Raw genomic sequence first — 10,021 nt, 5'->3', positions numbered from 1 at the left:
AGGTTTGCAATGGATCATCTGGATGCTGTGTGGGCAGCAGACCACAGCACTGAGGAAGACTGAAAGCCAGTGGACCAATCAGGAGGTCACTGCAGTGACCCTGGGCGAGAGGACATTGGTGCTCAGAGGTGGCGAGCGGCAGCATCCGGATCAATCACGGAGCGGCATTAGGATTTGTAAAACTCATGAGAGAGAGAGTGTGTGTGTGTGTGTGTGTGTGTGTGTGTGTGTGGTGGGGGGCGGGGGGGCGTGGAGATGATGCCAAAGAAGGCTTTTGACCTGTGGGCCGAGGGGGCTGGTCCCGGCTGAGATGGGTGGCTTTGGTGGGGGGAGCGCAGAGGTTTAGTTCAGGACCTGCGCAGTGGGAGCTGTCCCAGACAGCCCAGTGGGAACGCCGGCTAGACCCTCGTTCAACGAACCGGCCCTGCCGTCTCTCGCAGAGGAGCGTGTGTCTTTGAGGGCATGGGCTTGACTTTCGAATAACTGCTCGGTCAGAAGTGAGCGTCTGAGCTGGACTGTCCGCCCTTCGGCCACTGTTGGCTTTCTCGTTGTGCTCAGCTTCATCTCCCATCTGTGTGCCCTTCTGCCATCGAGGGAGTGCCACTCGAGGGCCCTTGCTTTCCCTCTGAGATGTTCGGGTACAGCTGGCACCCCGGGAGAGGGCCCTAAGCACTCTAGCTGGCCCACGCTGGAAACATACTCCCCCATCTTAGGGACCAATCGCCTGGTTGTTTTGGGTGGTGTGGCTGCAGTGTTTCATTTTATTTGTGTGTATTAAGACGCCCGTGGAAGAGCCCACTCCTCTGCCTCTGGAAGGTGCAGAAGGGCCAGTGACTCCTCCCGTCTCAGAACCTGTCTTCTCATCTGCACGACGGCCATCAGGCTCTTGCCTGGGCCCCTTGCAAGAGACCATCAGCCTGAGATTCGGACCTGCATCTTCCCTGCCATTGACTTGGGGCTTGGTGGGCCCCTAAGCTGGTCTTCTGGGGCCCAGCCCCAACTATCCGTTGGGCTGGACACAACCCTCAAGACCAGATGCTCTACCTCCTGGGCTCTGAGGCCCAGAAAAGGAATGTGGCTTTCCCGTGTCACACACAAATGGACATCTGAGTTGGGGGCTGGGACCGGGTTCGCCTGACTCCTAATCCAGTCTCCACCCCTGCCACAAGCACACCCTTAGACTCTCCCAGGCAGAGAGGCAGCTCCTTCCCACGTCCTCTCTTCCACTCTGCTGACTCTCTGAAGCCTCTCCCTGCCTTTCCAGCAGCCTATCTGCCTATCTATGGCATTACTCAGAACGTCACCATCTAGACTTCGGAGAAGCAGCTGCATGTCTAGCCTCTGACAGGCCTGGAGACATAAGTCCAAATGTGGTGTTGTGTGCCAGCGGGGGAGGGGGGCTGGTGGTGTAGTGGACATGCCAACCACAGGGTCGGCAGTTGGAAACCACCCGCTGCTCTGTGGGAGAAAGATGAGGCTTTCTGCTCCTGCCCACAGCTACAGTCCCAGAAACTCAGAGGGCGGCTCTACACGGGCCTATAGGGCTGCTACGGGGTCAGAATAGATTTGATGGCCGTAAGTTTGGTGTCTGAGTTTACTGCTACAAGGGAGTACCGGCAATCACGTATCTAATTCTCTTAGCAATCCCTAGAGGGGGACGCTATTATTATTAGTCCCATTTTAGGGATGAGCAAACCAAGGCCTAGAGTTGCACAGTGACAGACGTACAAAGGTCGAGTGAGGTCCAAAACTGCAGCCATCAAGTGTTCTTTTTGAATCTTCCCCCCATTTTTAATACGTGATCAATTAATGGAGGTATAAAGGAATAAGCAGTTGGGGTGTAGTTAAGGTACTTCTGGATCGTCTCTGTGGAGATATTTTTATTTCATGACATTTAAAACTAACTTTTTGAAACACACAGAAATGTGAAGGGCTGGCCCCCAAGGTAACAGCCTCTAATATTTCCTCCAGGAGCTTTTCCCAGCCAGGGACAGACGCTATTCCCTGTGCCCCTTCTTTTGCACACGTTTCAGGAGAACTGTAGCTGAGCGCTTGGTTGTGGTTAGGGGCCGAGGACAATGTTTCCATTCCACAGCACATGCACAGTTTGTTTCTGACATTCGTTGTAATCCCCTCCCCCCCATGTGACAGCATTCCTTCCATTTCTTCCCTGCATATTCCCATGCCGTAGACCCCTCTTGGCTGCCCCACTTCCTGCCGGTGTTCCCCACCCCTCTTTCCTGCCCTGTCTGTGGAGAAAATCTGCCCACTCGCCCACAAGCTCTTAACCACCATGCTGTGTTGTCCTGAAAGCTCGCTCTGGCCCAGTCTGCTTGTCGCTGTTGTGGACAGTCCCCTTGCTCTCTCCGCTGCTTGTCCCTTGTTCAGGAGAGCCGTGGGGATGGAAGGGGGGGTCTGGCCTAGGAGTCAGGGAGGGTCAGGAAGGGCCAGGCCAGCATCAAGGCAGGAGGTGGGGATCAAGCCAGGTACCCCAAGCTGAGGCCTGGCTGGGCCAGTGGCTGGGCCAAGCCCTTGGAGCCAAGGAGGGGCATCCCCTAGGGGAAACTGGGCCCTAAAAAACTAGCCTCCTCCCTGCCAGCTCAGCCAGCCCAGTCCTTTGGGGGCCTCGCTGGCAACACTACCTTCCTCAGGGCCAAAGGTTGGGCCTATCAGGACCCTGGGCCCCCCAAATGTGAGGCTCCTCACCCTATCTGAGTTTCTGTCTTCTCTCCTGGGCAGGACGGCCCCACAGGGATCCCTGGGGTCTCCCAGCACCCCTGCCCAGCCCTGAGGATTCAGGGCAGAGACAGGATCCCTAGAAGCCTGTAAAGACATCTCAGATGCCCATTTATCAGTTGGGGAGACTGAGGCACAAAGCAGGGACGTGATTCCCCAAGACGAGTGGTTTAGTGAATTGGACTTGTCTGGGACTTGAACTCCCATCTGTCTGACTCTCCACTCAGCTCACCTCACACTGCACGTCCTCACTGAGCAGCTGCGAAGACGCTGGGAGGCTGGGTGTGTGCTGGGGACCCGCTCCCGGATTCCCATCGGATGTTTCTTCCGGAGACTACGCTAACGCTTTCTTGGTTACGGATGGCTTAGGCCCAGCCCCTCCGAGCTGGAAACACTGCCTTAGAAAAGGAGAAAACACAACCAAACGAATCCAAAACAAAAAACAGAACAAAACCCGGACAAACCCACAATGAGTAATTTTACCCACCCCACCTCTGGACAACTCTGACACCGGAGCTGCAAACTTCCTGGGAATTCTGGGGGTGGCTTGGTGTTTTCATTCATTCGTTCACTCACTCATTCGACCACCTACTGTGCTCCAGGGCCTGTGGCGGGCGGGCGCTGGGGATTTAACTCAAAGCAAACCAATTTCAAATCTCCTGGTGACATAGTCAAGAGGCAGTTACTCTGCCCTCCACCAGTTCTGTGATGGGGCGAGAATGGGCAGCCACGGAGCCCAGCCTGGGGAGGGGCATGGTCAGGGAGGGCGTCCAGGAGGAGGTGAGGTTGCTTGTGCCTTAAAGATTGTGTAAGAGTTTACCTGGCAGGCAAGAGGGAGCAGAGAGTGCAGCTCCGCCAAGAACTACCACGAGGCCATTGTCCTGAAAACAGGCCTGGGAAAGGGTGGAGCCCGGGTCACCAGCACCTGCCCCAACCCGGCCCAGTCTTCTGATACCCCATCCATGTCTGATCCCTAGGCGACCACACACCGCAATGTACCACAGATCCGGAGGAGGCTGCGGGGCTGCGGGCTGCAGGTCACATGCTCAGCAACTCCTGAGAGGCCCAGGCCTCCTCTAAATTTCCAGGAAAAGACCCCCAGAACCCCTGGCTCTAACCGGAGAGGTGTAGAGTTAGTAGCTGGTAGTGATGTACACCCTCCCCCGCCCCCCAACTCCGCCCTCCACCCAAGTCCCCGGACAGACACCTCCCAAGTGTGGTCTCCAAGTCTTGCCACCCTGTTCATCAGTGGAGACCGGGGTGCTGCTGTGGTGGCTGCATGGGTCAGAGTAGAACTGGGATTAGACCCAGGTGTGTCTGGCTTATGCCCCGGCCCAGTGTGATGGGGCCTGTTCTAGGTGGGGCTCCCAGGAGCCAGACCCTGAGCAGGATTTGTGCACAGTGGGGCACAAGACAAGGCAGAAAAGCAGATCCCCTGGGGTGTGCCAGCCACTTGTCATCCAGCAGGGAGATGGTGCCCCAAGCTGACCAGGGCCTGGAGGAAGCCAGTGGAAGGGACTGAAATTCTCAGTCACTTCTGGTCTCCCCCATCTCCCCACCCCCAGCTCTGGTAGAGGGCTGTCGGAAGTGAGCACAGTGGAACTGGTGAGGGGCTTGGGGTACAGGAAGGGCCTCTAGGAGCACCCGCCACAGGGGCCCCAAGTCACTGACAAAGTGCTTCCTGCACACCCTCCACCTCCTGACTTCTGCACCTGCCTGCACCTTATTCCACACTTAGTTCTAGCGACCACCCGCTGTGCCCTGCATGCACGAGGCTCTTAAATGAGTCGGTGAAGGGGACAGTCCCTCTTCCTGTGGCCTGCGGCCAGGCCGGTGTGGGCTCTGAAGGGAAAGAGTGAGAGGTTTTAAGAAGAGAGGAACTTGACCTAAACGCAAGACGTCAGAGAGGGCTGCCCTGAGGAAGTGACGCTCGCTCGCTCGTTCGCTCACTGGGCTGAGAGCCCGAGAAGGAAGCTGCGCAGCACAGGCTGTGGGAACGGTCACCCTGCGCTTTCTGCCCACAGCGCCCAGCCTGGGTCCTTGGAGGGGTGGGCAGAGAGGCACGTCCTGGTCTGGTCCTACCGGGATTCTCAGTGTCCAGTCTGTTCAAGATCACAAAGAAGTCTGAACTTCTAGGTCCGACCCTGGGCTCAAAATATGCATGGAGAATTAAGAACCGCAGCAACCTCAGGAAACCCAGTGACCTCTATCCCCATGACCCCAAAGACTTCCTCCCTTCCTCCCTGTGCCCTCTGTGGTCACACTGTAGTTACTCAGGCTTACCAGTCTTTGCAGCGGGACTGCAATTTGGCCGCCCAGTTCCACAGAAGCCTGCCAACTCAGACTCCTTCCTTGGCCCAGACTGTAGTCTGCTCAGGAAATGTCACCCCCCATCCCCCACAGGGGAAGCTGACCCAGGGTCAGTGCTTCTGGGGGCCCTTCCAGAAACAGCTCCATTTCAGGAGAAAACCTGGGTTCCCAGCAGCAAACCTGGATCCCAGGCTCAGAGCCCAAGGTGCCTTGTGTAAGTTACTAGGCAGCCTGGGACCGCAGAGGTGGACATCTCATCCTTTGGGGTCTTCCATGTATGCTCATTAATTCAAAAAATATTTATGGGGCACCTCTTATGTATCAGACACTGCTCTGGGCACTGTCCAGGAGAGGGAGGGGTGGGGAGGAAACAAACACCTGGCAAAAGCCACGCCCACCCCTGACCTCATGGCATGAAGGGAATCAGACAAGAGGCAGACCCGAGTGAGCTTCAAGAAGTCTGTGGAAAACAGAAGGAAAGGCTAAGGGGATCTTCCCAAGGGCTTTTTGAAGCCCCCTCGTTTGCCCCAGTGATGGGTAGTGACCACAACTCTTCTGGAAAAACGTAGCTGTTGTTGTCAAGCCATTTCCAAACTCACGGTGACCTCATGGGGGACTGGGGAGAACCGCTCCAAAGGGTTTTCTTCGCTGTAATCTTTACGGAAAGAGATCACCAGGCCTTTCTTACATGGCTCCACGTGTCATGGGCTGAGTGCAAACCATTTGTGCCACACAGGGACCTTTCAGAAAACCAAACCCATTGGCATCGTGTTGATTCCTAAAGGTAGGGACCCTGCAGGACCGAGTAGAAGTCCCCCTTAGTGTTTCCAAGATGTGACTCTTCACAGGAGCAGACAGCCGCATCTCTCTCCTACAGAGTAGCTGGTGGGTTTGAACTGCCCACCTTACGATTAACATCCCAAAGCTATGTAGGGTTTCCAAGACTGCAAATCTTCCTGAGAACAGACGGCCTCATCAATCTCCAGCGCAGTGTCTGGTGGGTCTGAACCACTCACCGTGGTGAGCCGTCCAGTGCACATCCCACAACGCCACCAGGGTTAAGCTGCTAAATGAGATAGAATTCAAGGAAGCAATCTCTAAAGAGGCGATGTTTGACCAAAGACCTGGAGGAAGTGAGGAAGGAAGTCCCAGGAACATCTGGGGAAAGGATGTCCCAAGCAGAGGGAAGAGCTCACGCAAAGGCCCCGAGGCCCTGATGGAGTTCTGGTGCCCAGAAAGCTCCGGCCAGGGTGGCTGCATGCAGGGGCGGGCAGGGAGTGTGGGATGGACAACGGGACTGCATTTTGGGGATGCTCATCTGTCAAGGAGTTGGAATGTGTGTGTGTGTGTGTGTGTGTGTGTGTAAGAAAGAGGCTGAGTCTCCAAGTGTATCTAACACATACACGTGTGCACACACACACCCCCTCCATATTGGCATCATCAGGATTAAGAGGGGGAAAAACACAGATAATTAAATGATTTAAATGTGCAAGTAAAATAACACCTCGATGAACACATTATGCAAATGTATTCAATTACCATCACAGATGAGGGGAAGCTAACAGGGTCTGGAAGCATCTTTCTCCCTGGCTTCCCTGATGGAAGAGGGTGGGAAGGTGCTCCCAGAAGTAGGGGGGTCTGTTGTGCGCCCCTGGGACTTGTATGAAGAGGCACATCCCTCTCATCACCTCCTCAGTCTCCCCAGTATTTGCCTCGCGGGAGTGATGTTGCTGCTCTATTTTTCAGAAGAGAAAAAGGGAGCGGGGGAGGGAGAAAAGATGGAGATCAGAATCCAGATTTCCTGGGGCCACATTTAGAGCTTTCTGCGGGAAATAGCAGAAGGCCTCTTGGCTGTCAAGGTGTGTCTGACCCAAGCCGTGGTGTTTTCTTTCAGTGGCCTCACATGCCATTTCATATTGAAAGTTGGGCCGTGAATAAGGAAGGCCACCGAAGAATCGATGTGTTTGCATTGTGGTGCTGGCGGAGACTAGGGAAAGGACCATTGTGGACTGCCCACAGGACAAACAAAGGTGTCTTGGGAAGAAGTACAGCCAGAATGCTCCTTAGAAACAAGGATGGCGAGACTCTGTCACCTGTACCTGCGGATATGTTCCGAGGAGAGAGCAGACTCTGGGAAAGGGCATTGTGTTTGGAACATTGGAGGCAGCACCTCCAGGGGATGGAGTGACGCGGTGGGTGGCTGCAACAATGAGTTCAACTGTAAGAACAACGTGAGGATGGTGGGAGACCGGGCGGAGCTTCGTCCTGTTGTACGCAGGGCGCTGTGAGTCAGAACTGACTCGATAGCACCTGACGACAAGAAGGAGCGCAGTGGGTCCCACACTAGCCGCAAGGTCAGAGGTTGGAGCTCACCAGCTGCTCAGAGGCTTTCTGTCCCGTTTGGAAAACCCACAGGGGCAGTTCTACTCTGTCCACAGGACCGCTCTGAGTCAGCCTGGACTTGACAGCTATGAGTTTGGGTTTGGCTGAAGTTTTCCCACTGGGCTTCAGGGAGGTGTGAGCTTCTAGGAAGGCAGAAGCTGCCTTTGCCTTCAAGGCAGGAGGCCACAAACCTCTCCAAAAGGCGAGGGGGTAAATCCTTGAGGCTTTACGGGCCATGAGGAGCCTTGGTGGTGCTATCCGGTAAATGGTTGAACCCTTAACCTTGAGGCACACTGTTCAAACCCACCAACCGCTGCCTGATTGGATCTGTGTAAGATTGATTGGGTTGCAGCGAGTTTAGATTTGCTGTTTTGGTTTAGTTTGGTTAGGTTTACTGGCTATATTCAATTCTCCCGTGTAATTCAAAAGCAGCCACAAACCAACACAACAAAACAAATTCACTGCCACTGAGTCCATTCCGACTTATAGCGACCCTATAGGACAGAGTAGAACGGCCCCTGTGGTTTAAGAGACAGTAACTCTTTTGAGAAGCAAAAAGCCTGATATTCTCCTGTGAGTGGGCTGGTGGATTGGAACCGCTAAACTTGAGGTTAGCAGCTCACCACATAACCTACTACAGACATTAGGGCTCCTCCCAGGCAATACTTAAATGAACGCGTGTGCCTGTGTTACAATAAAACTTTATTTACAAAAACAGTGGGCCAGATCATGGACTGTAATTGCTGATTGCTCTAAGGCAGGGTCAGCAAACTGTGGCCAGAGAGCCACATGTGGCTCTTTCAGTACATACATGTGGCTCTGAAGGAAAATGGAAACATCTTAAAGGATATTATTCAGATAGTGGTGATTGCATTGGTTTGTAAAATGTATATTTATGGCTCTCGAATCATGTTTAACTTGTTGTGAGGGATGACTGTTTCTTTCATCAAAAGTCTGCCAACCCCTTCTCTAAGAGTTCAGATGTAATCCGAGCTTCCCCTGAAACAGGGTCATTAGCTGTAGAAGACTCTGGAACATTACATGATGTTCACGTTGTCAGCTGGGGAGACTTGAAGGGGGACTCAATGGCCAGGGGCCCAAATCACCTGGGTGCCTGTCCTTTGCCTGTCTGGCCATAAATAGTGGCTTCCAACTGGGACGGTAGCCCCTCCACATGGTCTCTGTGGGTGGTCTAGCTCGGGCTTCCAGGAAAGCAGAGCGGCTGTGCATTTTTAGGACCTCACCTTAGAAGCCCTGAACATCACTTTCCCCATAGGGTTGGTCAAGGCAGGCCCCTAAGGGTACTCAAGGGGAGGGAACAGAGACCCACCTCTTCAAGGGAAGGGCATCAAGGTCACAAGTGTAAGATCATGTGGCATGAGACATGTGGTGTTCATCGCTAGGAAATCGCATCTGTTGCAGTTACGCAATCTCCGGTCAACTTGAGAAGGGATGGAGTCTAGCCTGTCAATCAGGTTGAAGCTTGATGACTTCATTTGGAGACTCGAAGGAGATAAATAGCTCAACAGAGGCCAGACACCCTCCCTGTGAGATATTGCTGTTGAAAAGCCACACGGAGCCATGCTGATGGCAGCCAGAGCCTTAGAGCTGGAGGAGCCACGTGGAGACCCACACCAGCGCTGAGATGCTTCCACCGCCACTGCATCCACAAGACTTCCACCCACTGGCCTATGATCTTCCTGCATTCGGTGTCATTGCATGTGTTGCATGAGTCTGACGAGGAATTTGCAGACTGGTACTGGACATATGGGTTAATATTGGACTTATGAACTTGATGTGGACCAGGTTGGGATGTTTTCTTAACATACGATTATTCTTTGATAGAAAGTTCTCTCTTATACACATCTGAGTGTCTATGAATTTGTTTCTCTAGTCCACCCAGTGCCCGTGGGCCAACACTCCATCTAACCCACACAGTGTGGAGGGGTCCCGAGAGGAGTCTTGCTTCACTGTTTATAGGCAGCTCTCACCCAGCCACGGGGGCCCAAACCACATAGCACCATTCCCTCTCCCCACTGCCACCCCCGCAGACCCAGCCTGGCCTTTTCTAGTGCAGCCCAGACTCCCTTTCCAGAGCGAGTCTGGCCAGCTGCAGTGGGAATGTACAAACAATCGGGTCAGGCATTTTTCACACTGGCAGTGAAGTAAACAAAAGCTCACCCCCGCCTCAGCCCTGGTGACCCCAGCAGCTGCTAGCCGAATCCATGGAGCGATGTTGAGAAATAAACATCTATCTGCAAGATGCCTCTCATGGCCAGGGGAGGCAAGAGCACAGCTGGAGGGTGGACAGGGGTCCTGGCCCCCAAACCCACCTGGCAGGGACACTCAGAGAGCAGCCGGTGGAAGGAGGGTGGGCAGCCCAGGGTCACACAGCTGCAAGCAGAGTTCAGAGTGGAAGGAACCACCCGATCCAGCTGCCAAGACTTTGGGGGAGATGTGAGAGCAGGTCAGCCTCCCCCCCGTCCCCCCCATCCCCTCCCCAGAGGTTCACAACTGCTCAGGGCCCAGCTTCTCCCACACTTCCGCTTCCTGTCATGACAAGTGGTGTGAGGAGGAGCCTGGGACTCAGAGA

This window comes from Tenrec ecaudatus, chromosome 12 (assembly GCF_050624435.1).
Source record: "Tenrec ecaudatus isolate mTenEca1 chromosome 12, mTenEca1.hap1, whole genome shotgun sequence".
NCBI lineage: Eukaryota > Metazoa > Chordata > Mammalia > Afrosoricida > Tenrecidae > Tenrec > Tenrec ecaudatus.
This window is presented reverse-complemented; position numbering follows the sequence as displayed.